The sequence below is a fragment of the Enhydra lutris genome, unplaced genomic scaffold (assembly GCF_002288905.1).
Source record: "Enhydra lutris kenyoni isolate GAN:26980312 unplaced genomic scaffold, ASM228890v2 scaffoldscaffold33, whole genome shotgun sequence".
NCBI lineage: Eukaryota > Metazoa > Chordata > Mammalia > Carnivora > Mustelidae > Enhydra > Enhydra lutris.
In genome coordinates, this window is record NW_019154117.1 from 14035321 (window position 1) to 14054070 (window position 18750).

Here is an 18750-nt window from a genome sequence, read left to right on the forward strand (position 1 = left end):
GATTTTGGTGACTATGATATGTTTGTCAAAACCCCTAGAATGTATGCTTAAAATTATTAATTCTACTGAATGTCAATTGATAACACAATTATCAATTGTAATTTGATAAGATAAATGGGAAAGAATTGGGTAGAGTAATAAACAGAAAATCTAAAAACTCTCTACCTATTTTTTAAAAAATTTTACTTATTTATTTGAGAGAGAGAAAGATAGCAGGAGCAAAGGGAAGAGGCAGAGAGAGAGGGAGAAGATTCCAGGACTCTGGGGCTAGATCCCAGGACACTGGGATTCATGACCGGAGCCAAAGGCAGATGCTTAACTGACTGAACCATCCAAGGTCCCCTCCATATCTATTTACTAATTTGAATTTGTAATTAGAGCAATTCCCACAATGAAAAATTCAGATCCAAAGCACCTCATAAGGAATTTTATCAAATATTTAATAAAATAGCATTTTTAATGTTCTACATACTTTTTCATATAATTATAGGCTAGAAACACTTCTCAAGTTATTTCATGAGACCAACATAACTCTAATGCCACATCTAGCTAAGGGCATTATATACGAAGGAAATTACAAATACCTATTGTGAGCATAGACATAAAGTCCAAGCAAATATTATCAAATTGAATCCAGCAAGATATAAAGACATTAAATTATCATAACCAAGTGGGTTTTATCCCAGCAATAAAAAATTAGTTTAATATATGGAAATCAATCCATGTAATTCACACATTAACACATTAAAGAAGATAAATCACATAATATATTTCAGTTATAGAACACACCACCAAACAACAAAGACTACACATTATTTTCAAGTGTCATATCTATACCAAGACAGACCATATTCCGTAAAACAAACCTCAACAAGTTTAAAAGCACTGCATTCATACATAGTATATCCTCTGATACAATAGAATCAAAGTAGAAATCAATAATAAAAAGTAACAGAAAGATCTCCAAACAGCTAGAAACTAAACAACACACTTCTAAAGAATACATGAGTCAAACAGAAAGTCCTAAAGGGGGAAAAAAAAGAATAAAACTGAATAAAAATGAAAACACAACACATCAAAATTCCTTAGACACAGGTAAAGTAGTACTAAAAGGCAAATTTACAGCACTAAATGAATACAGTAGAGAAAATGAAAAGTTTCAGATAAAGAAAACCTATGTTCTTACCTCGGGAACCTAGAGAAGAGGAGCAAAATAATCCTAAAACAAGCAGAATAAAGAAAACAATAGAGGTAAGAGAGAAATCAATAAAATTGAAAAATAAGTAAAGAACTGGTTCTGGTTCTTTGAAAAGATCAATAAAATTGACAAATTTCTCACCTTACACCCAGTAGGATGACCAATGGAAAAAACCAACCAAAAACCAGAAAATACCATGTCAGCGAGGATGTGGATAAATTAGAACCCTTATGCACTGTTGATGGGATCATAAAATGATATAATCACTGTGGAAAACAGTATGACAGTTTCTCAAAAATGAAAAATAAAACTACTGTATAATTTCAGCAATTCCACTACTAAGTATATAACCTAAAAAACCAAAATCAAGATCCTGAGGAGATATTTGCAAACCCATGTTCATAGTAGCACTATGCACAATAAGCAAAGAGGTGGAAGCAGCATCAATATCTATCAACGGATAGTGAGATATATATACTTTCACTACACACACACACACACACAGAATATTACTTAGCTTTATAAAGTGAAAAAAAAAAACCCCAAACAAAACCCTGTCATATGCCTCAATGTGGATGAACCTTGAAGACATTATGCTTAGTAAAATATGCCACTTATAAAAAGACAAATACTGTATGATACTATTTTCATGAGGTGTCTAAAGTAATCATATTCATGTAAACAAAAAAGTAGAATGGTGGTTCCCAAAGACTGGAGGGAAGGGGAAGAAAGGAAGTATTTAAAGACTTTTTTTAAGATGAAAAAATGCTGGAGATCTGTTTTACAACAATGTGAATATACTTAAGACTAATGGACTGTACACTTAAATGTGGAAGGGATATATTTTATTTTATTTTTAAATTAAATTTATTAATTAAATTTATTAATTTAATTTAATTTAATGTAAATTGCAATTAGTTAACATACAATATAGTATCAGTTTCAGGCGTACAATTTAGTGATTCAACACTTATATACAATGCTCGGTGCTCATCTCAATTATTGTCCTTAATCCCCATCATCTATTTAACCCATCCTTCCCACCTCTCCTCTGACATCCAGGATGTAAATTTTAAACAAATAACTCATATAACTCAATAGAAAAAAGTCCAATTAAAAAAATGGACAAAGAATCTGAATAGACACTTTTCAAAGAAGACGTACAGATGGTAAAGAAGTATATAAAGAGGTACTCAACAACACTAATTATCAGGGAAATGTGAATCAAAATCCCAATGAAATATCACCTCACACTTGTTACAATGGCTAGTATCAAAAATACAAGAAATAGCAAGTGTTGGCAAGGATGTGAAGAAAAAGGAACCCTCATGCATTGTTGGTCAGAATGTAAATTGGTGCAGCCATTGGGAAAAACAGCAAACAGCTTCCTTAAAAATTTAAAAATAAAATTACTATATAATCTAACAATTCTACTTCTGAGTATTTATCCGAAGGAAACAAAATCACTATCTCCAAAAGATTTCTGCCCTTCCACATTCGCCGAAACATCTGCAATAGCCAAGACATGGAAACAAACTAAGTGTCCACTGACAGATGAATAAAGAAAGAAAATGTCCTATCCACTCCCACCCACTCATGATCCCCCCCACAGACACAAATACACACAATGGAATATTAATCAGCCATGAGAAAGAGAAAAACATCCTGCCATTTTCAACAACAGCGATGGACCTTGAGGGTATTAGGCTAAGTGAAGTACGTCAGACAAAAATGAATACTGCATGATCTCACTTACAGGTGGAATCTTAAAACAACAACAATAACAACAACAACAAACTCATAAATGCAGAGAACAGATTGGTGGTTGCCAGAGTTGGGGGCGGCAGATGGGCAAAATGGATGAAGGTGGTCAAAGGATATGAACTTCCAGTTATAAGATAAGTAAGTCCTGGGGGTGCAATATACAGCATGGTGGCTACTGGTAACAGTACCATATTGTATTTGAAAGTTGCTAAGACAGCAAATCTTAAAGGTTCTCATCACAAGACAAAAAATTGTAACTATGTATAGTGACAGATTTTGAATTATTGTGGTAATTATTTCATAATATATGCATATATCAAATCATTATTTGTACACCTAAAACTAACACAATGTTATATGTCAATTAAACCTCAACAAGAAATAAATGATCTATCCCATGAGTTAGCAATTACACACCTAGGTAATTATGCAAGACAAAATTTTTGTTCACAGAAGACTTACACAAGAATATTTATTGCAGTTTGTAAATAATAGCTAAAAATTGGAAATAACTCAAAATCTATTTATAAGAGAGTGAATAAACTATGGTGCAATTGTTAATGGGACTGACTCCTTAACTTCTCTCTCTCTTCTGTCTCATTGGTAGTGTATAGAAATGCAACTGATTTCTGTGCATTGATTTTATATCCTGTGACTTTGCTGAATTCTTGTATGAGTTCTAGAAATTTTGGGGTGGAGTCTTTTGGGTTTTCCACATACAGTATCATGTCATCTGCAAAGAATGAGTGTTTGACTTCTTTGCCATTTTGGATGCCTTTTATTTCTTTTTATTGTCTGACTGCTGAGGCTAGGACCCTCAGGTACTATGTTGAACAGCAGTGATGACAGTGGACATCCCTGCCATGTTCCTCACCCTAGGGGAAAAGCTCTCTGTTTTCCTCCAATGAAAATAATATTCCCTGTGGGCTTTTCATAGGTGGTTTTTATGATATTGAGGTATGTACCCTCTATTCCTACACTGTGAAGAGTTTTAATTAAGAAAGGATGCTAACTTTGTCAAAAAAAATTTTTTTCTGTGTCTATTGAGAGAATCATATGGCTCTTGTCTTTTCCTTTACTTATGCAGTGTATCACATGGACTGATTTGTGGATGTTGAACCACCCTTGCAGCCCAGAGATAAATCCCACTCGATTGTGGTGAATAATCCTTTTAATGTACTGTTTGATCCTATTGACTAGTATTTTGGTGAGAATTTTTGCATCTATGTTCATCAAGGATATTGGTCTGTAATTCTCCTTTTTGGTGGGGTCTTTTCCTAGTTTGGGGATCAAGATAATGCTGGCCTCATAGGCTTTGGAAATTTCCCTTCCATTTCTATTTTTTGAAACAGGTTCAGAAGAATAGGTGTTATTTTTTCTTTAAATGTTTGGTAGAATTCCCCTGGGAAGCCATCTGGCCCTGGACTCTTGTTTTTTGGGACATTTTTGATTACTGCTTTAATTTCCTGGCTGGTTATGAGTCTGTTCAGGTTTTCTATCTCTTCCTGGTACAGTTTTGGTAGTTTATACATTTCTAGGAATACATCCATTTCTTCCAGATTGCCTAATTTGTTGGCATATAGTTGCTCATAATATGTTCTTACAATTGTATTTCTTTAGTGTTGGTTGTGATCTCTCATCTTCCATTCATGATTTTAGTTATTTGGGTCATTTCTTTTTTCTTTTTGATAAGTCTGGCCAGGGGTTTATCAATCTTACTATTCCCTCAAAGAACCAGCTCCTAGTTTCCTTATCTGTTCTACTGCTCTTTTGGTTTCTATTTCATTGATTTCTGTTCTAATCTTTATTAATTCTCTTCTCCTACTGGGTTTAGGCTTTATTTACTGCTCTTTCTTCAGCTCCTTTAGGTGTCAGGTTAGTCTGTGTATTTGAGACCTTTCTTCTTTCTTGAGAAAGACTCGTATCTATATGCTTCCCTCTTAGGACTGTCTTTGCTCCATCCCAAAGATTTTGAACAGTTGTGTTTTCATTTTCATTTGTTTCCATGAATTTTTAAAACTGTTCTTTAATTTCCTGGTTGACCCATTTCTTTAGTAGGCTGCTCTTTTTTTTTTTCCTATTTAAGATGGTGAACTCTTTTTTAAAAGATTTTATTTATTTATTTATTTGACAGGCACAGATTACAAGTAAGCAGAGAGGCAGGCAGAGAGAGGGAAAAGCAGGCTACCTGCTGAGCAGAGAGCTCAATGCAGGGCTTAATCCCAGGACCCGAGATCAAGACCTGAGCCTAAGGCAGAGGCTTAACCCACTGAGGCACCCAGGTGCCCCAGTAGGATACTCTTTAGCCTCCATGTATTTGAGATCTTTCCAAATTTCCTCTTGTGATTGAATTCCAGTTTCAAAGTATTGTGGTCTGAAAATATTCAGGGAATGACCCCAGTGTTTTGGTATTGTTTGAGACTTGTTTTGTGAACCAGTATGTGATCTCTTCTGGAGAATACTCCATGTGCATTCAAGAAGAATGTGTATTCTGCTGCTTTAGCATGGAATGTTCTGAATATATCTATGAAGTCCATGTGGTCCAGGGTGTCATTCAAAGCCCTCGTTGCCTTTTTGACCTTCTGCTTAGATGATACATCCATGCAGTGAGTGGGGTGTTAAAGTCCCCTACTATTATTATATTATATTATATATATTATATATATCATATATTAAATAATATATATTATTTAATTAATAATTAATAATTAATAATAATTAATAATATATATTATTTAATATATGATATATATTATATATATTAAAGAGTCTATCAAACAAGATCTAACAATTGTAAATATTTATGTCTCTAATATGGGAGCAGCCAATTATATAAGTCAATTAATAACAAAATTAAAGAACACATCAATAATAATATTATGTAATAATAGTATAATATAATATATTATATCTATTTTATATATATATGTAATTTATTTATTTATTTAAAGATCACCCCTTCACTTTAAAACCAGAGGTGACTTTGGGTCTAAATGAGTCTCTTGCAGAGAACATACTGATGGGTCTTGCTTTTTTATCCAGTCTGATACCCTGTGTCTTTTGATTGGGGGCATTTAGCCCATTTACATCCAGAGTAACTACTGAAAGATGGGAATTTAGTGCCTTTGTTTTACCCGTAAAGTTACTATTTCCATATATTGTTTCTGTTCCTTTCTGGTTATGTTACTTTTGTCCCCTATCTTTGCTTAAAGGATTCCTTTCAATATTTCTTGTAGGCCTGGTTTTGTGATTACAAATTCTTTTAGTTTCTGTTTGTTCTGAAAGGTTTTTACCTCTCCTTCTATTATGAATGAGATCCTAGTTGGATAAAATATTCTTGGCTGCATATTATTCTCATTTAGCACCTTGGATTATCATGCCTTTCTGGCTTGCCAGGTCTCTGTGGATAGGTCAGCTGCCAGGATAATGTTTCTACTTTTGTAGGTTATAGACCTCTTGTGCTGCTGCTTTCAGGATTTTCTCTGTCTCTGAGATTTGCAAGTTTCACTGCTATATGTTGGGGTGTTGATCCATTTTTATTGATTTTGAGGGAGGTTCTGTGTGGCTTCTGGACTTGGATGCCTGTTTCCTTCCCTAGTTTAGGGAGGTTCTCTATTATAATTTCTTCCAATATACCTCTGCCCTTCTCTCTCTCCTCTACTTCTGGGATCCCAATTACTTTATATTGTTTCACTTTATGGTATCACTTATCTCTTGAATTCTCCCCTAGTAATCCATAGTTGTTTACCTCTATTTTTCTCAGCTTCTTTATTCTCCATCATTTGGTATTCTACTTTACTGATTCTTCTGCCTCATTTTTTCCTATCAGTTAGAGCCTCCATTTTTATTGCACCTCATTAATAGCCTTTTTGATTTTGACTTGATTATATTTTATTTCTTTTATTTCTCCAGAAAGGGATTCTCTAGTGTCTCCTATGCTTTTTTTAAGCCCAGCTGGGATCATTATAATCGTTATTCTGAACTCTAGTTCAGACATCTTACTTTTGTCCCTACTGATTAGGTCACTGGCAGTCAGTACTGCCCCCTACTCTTGTTTTGAGGTGATTTTTTCCATCATGTCATTCTGTTCAGGGAAGAAAGGATGAATGAGAGAACAAAATACTAAAATGGCAACAACAACCCCAAAGAAATGCATACTAAAAAAATCAGAAGAGACCCAAAACCGAAAAAAAAAAAAAATTAAAAAAAAAAAAAAGAGAGAGAGAGAATATAATCAGGTGAACAGATTAGAGCAATACACTGGATCCTGTATGTATTTTGATCCTTTTCTTAGAAAATTGGATCCCAAAATTTGAAGAAAATCTTATATATGTACAAGAATAAAATTAAATACAATGAAAGATAGAATGTAACCATAAAAACAAAATTTAAAAGACAACAAAAAAAGAGAGAAAAAAAAAGAAGGAATGTAAACAGACAGGTGAACAGAACAGAGCAATACACTATATCCTGGGTGTATTTTGGTTGGTTTGTTAGAAGAAACTATATCTCAAAATTGTAGAGAAAGAAAAATTTAGATCTATACAAAAATAAAATTAAATATATTGAAAAGATAGAATATAACTAAAGATGAAAATTAAAAAAGACTTTAAGAAAACAAAACAAAATGAAAAGAAGAAGAAAAATAATAAACAAAAAAGAGAATATGATCAGACCCATACACTAGATTCTGGGTGTATTTTGGTCTGTTAGAAGAAACTCCTCCCAAACTATAAAGAAAGAAAAAAAATATATACACACATATATACATATACATGTACATGTATGTACATGTGCACATACACACACACGCAAATAAAATTAAATCCAATGAAAGGATAGAATGTAACTGTAAAAATGAAAATCAAAAGAAGATTTTAAAAAAAAGAGTTGATAAAATTAGAAACTGGTTGAAAAGGAAAGAGAAAAAAATAAAAACTCAAAGACTAAAGAATCGTGGGGGAAAAATGCAATGCTTCATGAATCTACATGTCATTCTTGCACAGGGCCATGTTAATCACTGCATCATTCTAATTGTAGTATATGTGCTGCTGAAGGAAGCACAGTTCTTATTACAGTTCTTTTTACTTTAAAAAAAGTTTTATGTAGGTTTTTTATCAAGGTTCTATTTGGTACTTGTTTTGGGTACTTACCATATTACAAAAAGCAATTAAATTACTAACTAAAAAATGTGAGCCATGCCTAGATGAATAATGAGGGTGCATGATGAACAAGGATTATGATGAATCCAATCATGCGTTCTTGAGATATTCTTTCTTCTTCATCACCATCATCATCAAAAAGTCTCCCAGTGTTCTGATTTGACTCAAAGATATAGCCTAGTCTAGGCAGAAGGGAGTAGATAGGTAGCATTTCTGTTTATTCTTTTATTATTTTCGTAAGTATGGTTTTTGATAGGAGATGGATATTAGATGATTCAGTTTGATATTTGTTGGTGGGATCTTGGAGCTCAGGCAACATAATGTAGCACTGATTGCAGTGGCTTATAGTCAGTTCTCTGGATTTGCATCACAGCTCTGCCACTTACCAACTATATGATCTTGGGCAAGTTACTTAATTAAACTCTCTTGTCTGAGTTTGCTCATCTGTGGGAGTGATAATCTCTTTCTCAAAAGATAATACTTATCTCAAAAGATTGCCTCAAAAATAAATAATATACTGAAAGATGCCTGGCACATAGTAATTCCTCAGTAAATATTAATTGTTGTTATTGCTAATAGTAATAGTATTCTATACTGCTGATCAAAAGCAACCTACTTTTTGGAAACAAAATAAACAAATGATAAGACTTATCCTATTACTGAAATGCATCAGAGAAAATGATACCAATTTTCTAAAGCAGTCATCAAAATTTAAAAAACCCTCTATAATATTCTCATAGGTCATATCATTATTAAAATGGTGGCCTCTTGATATGTTTCTAAGTGTAGCATTGACATAATTCAAAATATTACCGACACAAACAGAGCATAGTGCTCTGCTGAATAGAATTAGTTAATATTAACTACTTAAATACTGGAGAATTATTTAGCACTATTGAAATAATAAATACCTGTGTCATCATAATTAGTGTTAATCTCTTCTTCTTGATAGATAACTATCAAGTTCATAATTCTTCTAAGGTCTGTCATGATTCATGATAATAAAACCATGACCTTATTATAAAGAAGGGTAATTATTTTCCTCTTCACTCTTGCAAGTGGGCAATGATCCAATTCCTTGAAAAAGAATATAAAAATATCTAGCTGGAAAGTAAAAAGAAAGTCCAAGACTCATTTTTCTCTTATACATTTAAATTGCTGTCTTGCCTGATTCTGGCAATGATACGATAGATATAGATTTTGCAAGCATATTAATAACTGGAGGCTTATCTTAAACTCACAGAACTTAAAAGACATATATCCATAGAACCAAAGGCAGATGTAAAGTTAATCAAAGGTCTGAAAAGTCCTGCTATTTTTAGCAGAGTTTTTTTCATTGAGATTAAAAAGAGTTCAATAATTAGCTTCAAGAGCTAATTCTAAAAGCTCCTTGCTTCTCACATAAAGAATTAGAAGAGCATAGAACTTCAGGTGCTCAAGTAGAAAGATATCAAAGTTTGAAGGCATATTAAATTAACAACTGGGCCTTTATTTTTTTAAAGAGTGGCAGGTTATACTTTCTTAGGTGTGGAAAACTGCATATTGAATACCTTCAGATGGAATTATAACTGAGGAATTTATGGAAGTAAAAGACTTGATGTAGAACAAGATCTTCTCTTAAGAACAAATTTTAAATAAATCTACTTTAATTGAGCTTGCATTGGCTAACCATTTTAGTTCTCTCCATAGTTAGGACCCATAACTACTTGAAATTATACTTACATTATGCAGTTGTCTTAGGACCTTGAAGCTGGGAGAAAATAACTTTCCATATGTTATGAGAGCAACATGGTTCCTCAAAAATCCTAAATAGAACTCTGCCAAGTAAGAGACTCATCTTGGAATCTACCATCTACCATTATTTTTAATTCTAAAAGCCTTTAAGCAAACTTTAAGTTTGCTTAAAACAACCTTTTGTTGCAAGGTTTGTGGGAAGTGGTATCTGTCTGTCTGTTAATCAATGGATTGATCTTATCTATTATGTAGAGGCCTCCAGCTAAGCCTAGCGCAGAAGCAGTCCAGTTTTATTTGAGTTACACTGGTAGGATATGAACATCAGTTAGGTTGTGTCAGATCCTTAGATTGATTTGTCATTTAAAATGAAATGTTGTGAATCTTTCATTCATAAAACAAAACAACAGTATATGTATCAGTGGCTCTTAACCAGAGACGGTTTGCTCCCCACCCTTCCAAGGAATACTGGGCAATGTTTGGAGACATTTTTTGGAGACCACTGAAGGGCATTTTGGTGTCCTCTACTGGGTATAGGTCAGAGAGACTGATAATATCCTAACAATACACAACAGACCCCACAACAGAAAATTTTTCAGTCCAAAATGTCAATAGTGCCAAGTTTGAGAAATGCTGACGTACATGAATCAAAATGTATTCGAAGTCAAATTAAACTGATTTTACAGATCTGCTTTTCTTTCTTTCCATTAATGTGAATAATTGTTTATCACATTCTAAATAGCATGCAGTACCTAATAGATTATTGACTTATTATTGACTTAAACCTAGGGAAATCCTTATTGACTAAGGATTTCCCTAGGTTTAAGCTACAGACTAAAATAAACCAATTATTTTTGCCTCTATTAACCACTTAATTAACTGAAACACTGAAGAATAAATATTTTCCTAACTTAAGAAAATAGCATAATATGGAACTTATTTAACTTATTCAATTATAAAAAGTTTTCATTATAATTTGTAAATCATTTTTTATATATTTATTTGTTGGTTGGTTTGTTTCCCTATGTTGCTTTCATGGTTTGAAATTAGAATGGCAACTCTAATATGCAAGGTTTTATCTAGAGTGTTATATCACTGGAACACACAGAATAACTTCCACAGATCATCATGGAATATCTGGCTGGTAGGACAGAACTCTACATATAAATTCACAATCAAGAAACAGGTATTAGAATGTATTGCACGCCAGTCTTGTGTTTTTAAAATATGCTTTCTCAAAATACTATAGGAGATATTATTGAGAAAAAAGTCTTCTATTCTCTACACTGGTGTTTTCAAAAGCTATACCATAAGATTAAAAAAAAAAATCTATCAAATACATCAAACACGTGTGCACTTAGAACTGTTTAGATATCAATCACAAGGCTAAACAATAAGATATTATGGAGGTAGATGTAAAAGACGTAAAATACTCTCTTGGCGTTTACATACTGGTAGCAACCAAAGAATTAAAGTATATGGGACAATTCTGAGTAGCACAGGATAGTATTTCACTGTGGTTTTTGTGTTTTTATTTAAATTCCAGTTAGTGAACATACAGTGTAATGTTAGTACTTTGTTTTTAAAATAAGACAACAACCTTCTCATTTTCTTTGCTCTCCTCTAGATGTAGATAGACAGACAGGCAGACTGATAGAGATAACTGGTAGATAATCATTTTAGTAATTGCATCAGTTTGTCAAAATGAAAATATTTATCCTGTCGATAATTTTGAAGGGGTATTATTATATTGTGTCTAGCAAGTAATCACTATCAGTTTATATACCACTCCTGGAGCTGAGATGTTCAGCTGCATAATTCAAAGTGTTATATCTAGTACTGTGTTAAGTATTAAAAATACAATTTAAGCCAAATAAATTAGTCCTTCTGGATGAAAGAAATTAAAACTGCAGGTGTTTGACATAAATGTATAACACAATTTTTTTCATTTGATTAGTCTTAACGATTATTATGATTATTCTTATGTAATTGTGTTCTATTACCAATTTATTAATATCTACCACTTACAAAGGGGTTGCTTTGTGTTACACACTGTTGTGCCTGCTGAAAAACAAAATTCAACTGAGTAAATTTTGAAGATCTTACTGACTTGATTTGGTGATTCATGAATTGGGCAGTATCCAATCTAGCAGACAGAAAAAAGCTCTGAGAAGCTGTACAAAATGAAAGACTTTTATAGGCAAAAGGGAGCATGAGTAAGGAATTTGCTTTAAAGAGGAAAGTGGATTGATTATTGAGAGAGGATGGCAGAGATTTACCAGCAGATTACCTAACTAGTGTTGGTAAGGTAGTTCCTGACTGACTGGTTTAAGATTCCATTTCTAGGGAGCCCAAGCTGTAATTAACTTCAGTCTCAGATTCACCAATTGGACCTGTTGTCTTACCTTTAACAGACCTCTTTAAATATAATCAAGGAAGATAAATATTGTGATATAAAACCATGTCTGGTTTATAAGCCTGAGGGCCTATGTAAAAATGAGGGCTCTTTTGTTCTCCTGAGAATCTATCTTTGACAAGAATGAATTGACAGACTGTGCTGACTTTGGTGTAATTGCCACTTTTTCCTGCAAAAAGGCAAAGAAGAATTTGGAATTCTGGTGGGTGATGAGGAATGATGTGGGAAGAAAGAAAAAAGTCTGAACAATTTGGCAGGAAGTGAGTTTTGGAAATGGCCCAGAAAAGTTTTAATTACAAAATATCTAGTATGCAATTTACAGAGTTTTTGCATTTTCATGAGATTTATATGATCTATCATCTATCACCATCATCATTACCTATGTCATCATCGCCTTCTCTTTAATTTCCCCAAACCCATGTTCCATTCACCAAAATGCATTACATACTCACAAATTCCTTGTGGGAGTAATTTACGTAAATAGAAATAAGGGAAAAGACTGGACTACAGGTTGGAGGAGCAGCAAGCCCAGGGTAACGTGAGACAGTCCCCGACATGAACTACACAAGTGGAAGCAGGAACTTAGATTCAAAGCTGACCAGGAGACGGTAGTAAGTAGTCTGACAATTTAGAGGAATCATAGAGAAGCTATTGGACCCTCAATTTATAAGATAAAAATTTGTGCTATATACTGACCACAGAAAAGAAATGGATCACACACACACATATATAATCCCATTTAATGTCATGTTTAGAATCAAACTGTTTTATTACCGAGTAATGTGAAATAGGAAATCTGAGAGATTCACCCTAAAGACCCAGCTCCAGGGAGACTTCCTGAAAGAACCATTTTCAAAGCTCCTGTTTCCCTCTCTCTCACCTAGAAGAGTATCAAATCCTTTCTCTTGTGAATTCCATGGTTATAAGTGAGTTTAATATAAGTCATTTACACATCTACCCTCTCCTGCAGGTATACTTTCAGCTTTTCTCCCATTGTTAGTAACATGAATACTGTTAATCAATGTTAAATGAGTTAATTCACTAGTACCACTGAGGAAGGAGATTGATAATCTGTTGTTGCTATGTTCTTAAAATTCCCAATGCAGTTTCTTACCTGTATCAGGTACCCAATAAAGACTTACTATATGGATAGGGTAGATATATAAGATTCTGTTCAAATTTCCTCCTACATTTTTGTTCTGGGAAAGGTTATAGGCAAAGTAGCTAGCTATCTTTTCCGTGGGATTCAAAAGATACTAAATGTTGATCTGCCATGAAACTCTTTTCTCAAAGGTCCAGCCAAACGGTAGGGTAGAAAAAGGTGGTGTAGCAGATTTATTAGTTGCCTGACCTTTGGCAAAGCACTTAAATGTTGCAGGTAAATGGCAATTGTGGGTATTTTGGAGGACAGCTGTGGATTTAAATCTGATAAAACACCTAACAGAGTTATAAGCACATGGAAAGGATAGCAACAAAACTTAATCCCCTTTTCATTCCCCACATATTTACAACTCTTTGAATAAATGTCAGGACATTTCAGAAGTTCCCCTACATGATTTTAACGTATTTCTAACATAGTCCGTATACTCAATGACAAAGTTTGAAAACAAGTCATAGTAGCCAGCTGTCACCTGAGTATACAGCTGTAAAGGAATGGGGTATGAATACCAAGTATCTATGGGAAAGTTGTAAAGAGTCTAAAAGAAAACTTGACTCACTGTTTTGGGCCAGCAGTAGGTGATTCTTGGTTTCCAGGAGTCAGCGTGCAGACACTGGAACCAAGAAAAGAGGGAACATGGGTAAGACACACACAAAAAATCAGGTGAAGGGAGAGATAGGGTGATGAGTTTTCAGAGAGAAATTTAACATAGCACTATTAACCAGAATATCAAAGCACACCATTCCCCACCCCCCAGCTTTATAAACCCATCCTTCGTCTCCTGAGTCCTCCTCAAGCTCAAAGCAGTAGTTAACGAGGTTCAGCGTCTGGCATTTACAGGCATTACATCCCAAGGAGGATGAATGGAAGAACTGCCTTCCTGCTTCTTCTGCACGTATAACTGGAACTGCAGTTCAAGGGAACGGGAAGGTATGATTCTAGAGGAAGAAGCAAAAACCAAAAACCAAAAAACCATGCATGCCACCATTATGCCATCCCTGTCCTGTCTTCACTTTAAATAATTTCCTGCCATAAGGTGGAGCTATATCCTATGGAGAGAACAGCATTGGCTCTAAGATCTGGCAAAAGTCCACTTAGATCATTTTTCACTTGGCTTGTGATTTGTGATTGTTAAGAAGTTAGAACGCAGGGCAGCCACCCCCGAAATCCACCACCAACTGATGTAGAGAGAGTTGTTATTTTGGTGCAGCATAGATTTTAATGTGGTGAAAAGGTGTGAAGGCAAGCAGGACCTCCTTTTTTTTTTTAGTTTATGCTGTAAACATGGTTTCAGGGGAAACTCTTTGAAGTGCTGAGATCTGAGGTGGTGGGTTTTGAAGCCCCCCTCCCTGAGTAAGTACAGAGAAACCACAGGTATCTGATAGTGTTTGCTCTTGAGTAAATCATCAAACAGTGTGTTGACAAACAAAATAAGTTGTGTTTTTTTTTAAAGTGCTTTATTTAAAAGAGTATATTGTGCTGAATAGGATATTGCTAGAATTTAAGAGGCTGAGTTATATTAGCTGCAAGAGAGGTTTTGCTTCTCGGTTTGTGCCTGTGAGAGGGATGGCCATGAAAACCCCCAACTGTGTTATCCGTAAAACCCAGCATCTCCACCCAAAGGAAAGAACGATCCCCTGAAGAGAGAGAGCACTGCAGGGTTTCCTGATAACACATCAAGGGTAATCTAGATAAAGGAGAATGGCTCAACAGGAGTGTGTGTTGCATGACTCCCTGGGCAGTGCTCTCCATCTGGAAATCAATTAAAGGGCAAGGTACACCAGCTCATAGTCGGTTTGGGATTTCCTCAGTAGAGATTTGCATAGAAACCTTGCAAACAACTAAAACCTATTGTAAAAATCCAAAGATGGGGTAGGTCTTGGTGGAGAAAAACCTCTATCCAAAAGAAAGTGACTAATAATTGGGAAATTGTTGATCACCAAAAAAACCTCATCCAGTGTGGACCTCTGTTTTTCCATATTAAGAACCTAACTCATTTGAAGGTGTGCAACATAAAGATCATATGTAATACGTTGCTTATTATCTTCCTAGGGAAGGGAAGCAGAATTTGCATCTCTGGCAAAAGAATTACCTTGAGCTGGTTATTTTTAAGAAACTGCAGACATAAGAAACGCTCTGAAAACTGAGTAGAAGTTATTCTTTTGTAAGAAGACACATATTTATAAGGAAAATCTCCATTTCTAAGGGTGTCCTCCTCTCTTTACCAGCTAGAGAAGACTGACGAAATCTTTAGAAACTCTTACGGTGGAGAAGGTGAAGACCTAAACCTGCATTAACAACCTTACTGCTGTTCACCCTCTTCCCTACGCTCCCCCACCACCCCGCCTTCCATAACTGACTCCACCCCTCACCCCACCTTCTTTTGTCTTCAGCTGCAGATGACATCTGAGGTGGTGGCCTGGACCATGTTGGGGAGTTATTTCTTCTTCTGGGATCCCACCCATGTATGTAGGAGGTATACATGTTATTAAACTTGTTTTTCTCCTGTTAGTTTGTCTTTTATAGGGTGTCTCAGCCAAGAACCCAGAAGGTAAGAGGGGGAAAAAAATCCTTTTCCCACCCTATTCTAGAGTGCTGTAAGATGCGTTGGTATTACTTCATCTTTCCAAATAATAAAATCAACACTCTTGAGGAGATAGCAGGCTTCCCTGGGAACCAGTTGGGACAAATAATCTCACTACTTCCACTTAAATGTTCATGCCAAATAGGGCACTAGATACTTTATATGCACTATCTAATCTTCATTGTAATCATGTGAAGATTAAACTCATGATTTTCATTTTAGTTTTAAATACCTGCCCATAGCCACCCAACTACTTAGTGGTGGAACCAGGAATCCAAACTCAGCAAGCGTGATGTCCAAGTTCTCAAACTCCTGCGTGTTCCCTCGAAGACGATTTGTTCATTGGCTAGTTGTTCAACAAATGTTACTGATACTCCTGTGTTTTTGTCTACAGGTTGGCTAACCTCTTTCTTCTAAAAGCTCCCTCTTGGGGCAGGATCCTTATGTATCTGATTCATCTTTGGTTCTTCACAGAGCTTTGTACATTAATAGTTTCTCAAAAAAAATTTTTTTTAATATATAAACCATGGTCCAGCCTGGAAACCTGAACATACAATGACTCATCCTTTTGATTTATATAATATCCCTCCTCTCCCACATCTATTCTTTCTTTTGTATTTCCATTTTGCCCTGACAAATGCATGTTTGGTCTTCTTAAAATGCACTTTTGTTGTTGAAACAGGGCTCTCACCCTCTCCCACAGGCCTTTAGTCTTATAACTTTGAAGGTCTTTCTGCTTTCTCTCCTACAAAACACACCTGTCATGGCTTTGCCTCCTTCACTCCCCTGAGTCTCAGAGCTACAGACTCACTCTGTAGGGGTTGTCCATCCGTCTAGAGCACCTGGGGTTTAAGGTGTAAGCAATTTGACTGTAATTGCTTCTTCCCAGCAGTTACTTTTTGAAGTGGCGAAGGGGGACTTTTGGTTGGTTCTCTTTTTCCATCTACATAAATAGGTATTGGAGTCAAATCCAAGGAGCATGGCGTATTTATCTAGAAATAAATGTTACCCCCCCATGATGAGAGTTTTTAGCTACACTTTTATTTGTCTGACTCTTTTCTTGGCTTGTTTCACTAGAAACTTAGTTCACTCTTTCCATTTGCATGTGATCTGTTGATTTCTCTGGATGAAATAAAGCAGATTTTTACACTATACTGTTGAAATAAACCACATGTTTTTGTTTTCGTTATTTTTTTCTGTTAGATCTCTGTGTTGAATTGATCCAACACATCAATGCTGTGTTGGACTCAACTACTATTTCTTAAGCCTTTGGTAGAAAGCATTTCAGATATCCTCCTTTATTAAATATTTTCAGTTCCCTCAGATTCTCTTCTCAATTTTTGGTAGAGAAGAACAGGCATGATAGTTTTCAAGACACAGAATGGATGGACCTGTTTGTTCAAACTGTTTTCCTTCTTCTTTATACAAAGAATTGTAGTATGGCCTCAGCTCTCAAGGAAATCTTACATGAGTAACACAATATCTTCACAAAAATTTCAATGCAGAATTTCCAAAGTTCAAAGAAGTGCACGGAGATAAAAATCAAGTACAATCCATACAGAAAGTTAGATAGGGGGGTGGGCTATAATGTATTCCTCTTCCGTCATTATATGCTTAAAACACCCTTGAATTCTAGTAGGTCCACATAGGTGTCCTGGAGTAAAGTTTGGGGCATGCTCTATTGCATTGGATAGGTCATATATTAGCATGTTCTATGAGAATATAATTGCCTCTGGAGAGAAATTAAGTCAATGCATATAAAAATCCATGTAATTATATAATTGCACAATGATCCCAATTGATCTAATACAAGTTAAAATCTTGAAAAAAATTAGGAAATGTCATATCATGTAAGCTGCTGAAGAAAACTTTGTCAGTCCCAAAGAGTGGAACTGTATTCATTATGTATAATTTATAATAGATTGTATCAGATTTTTAGTTCAATATCTCTCCTTGTGTTATTCATATTCACTGCCAAGCAGTGCATAGACAAAATAGAGATGCACTGATTTGAATTTAATTTTTTTCCCTTGAAAACCTGATTCACTCTAATAACACACTTCCCTAGCATGCTATCCTTACACTACTCTTACCAATTGAGCAGCTGTCCAATTTATCACTTAAATCAGTATACCTTTAGAAATGAAAGTGGGTACTATTAATAGTTACACGAAGGCAACAGGCATAAACTGAGACTGTTTTCGGAAAACTGGGACATAGAATCAGCATTCTTAGAGCATAGCTGTGCAATCAAGTCACACATAATGTCAGTGTGTCATTTTTCAAGGTCTTGGTGACACCAGACCTAATGTCCTATTATTGTGATGACCAAGATAAAACTTTCGGGAACCAGACATGCCATAACAAATCCAGCCCATATTTTTGTTACGATGAATTTTTTGTGGGGGGTGCAGAGGGGAGGTCCCTTAAAATCCAGAGAATCTGAGAGAATCTCTGATTGGAGAGAATCTGGATATACCCAGGAAGAGAGGACGAAGAATTGCTTGGAAGGGTATTAGTTCATCTGATTCCAAGAGGACACATTTCCAGCCTCCTCTGAGAAATCAACAGGAGAGGGAAAAAGAACATTGTTCTTAGATGATTTTGCTATTCCCTGAACAGCTCTTCCTTGGTCTCCTCTATTCTGTAACTATGCCCTGGGTGACCCCTGGGTATTCCACTTAATTGCATGCCATTTCATCCTTGTTCAGTAATTATACTTGTGCATAGTTATGA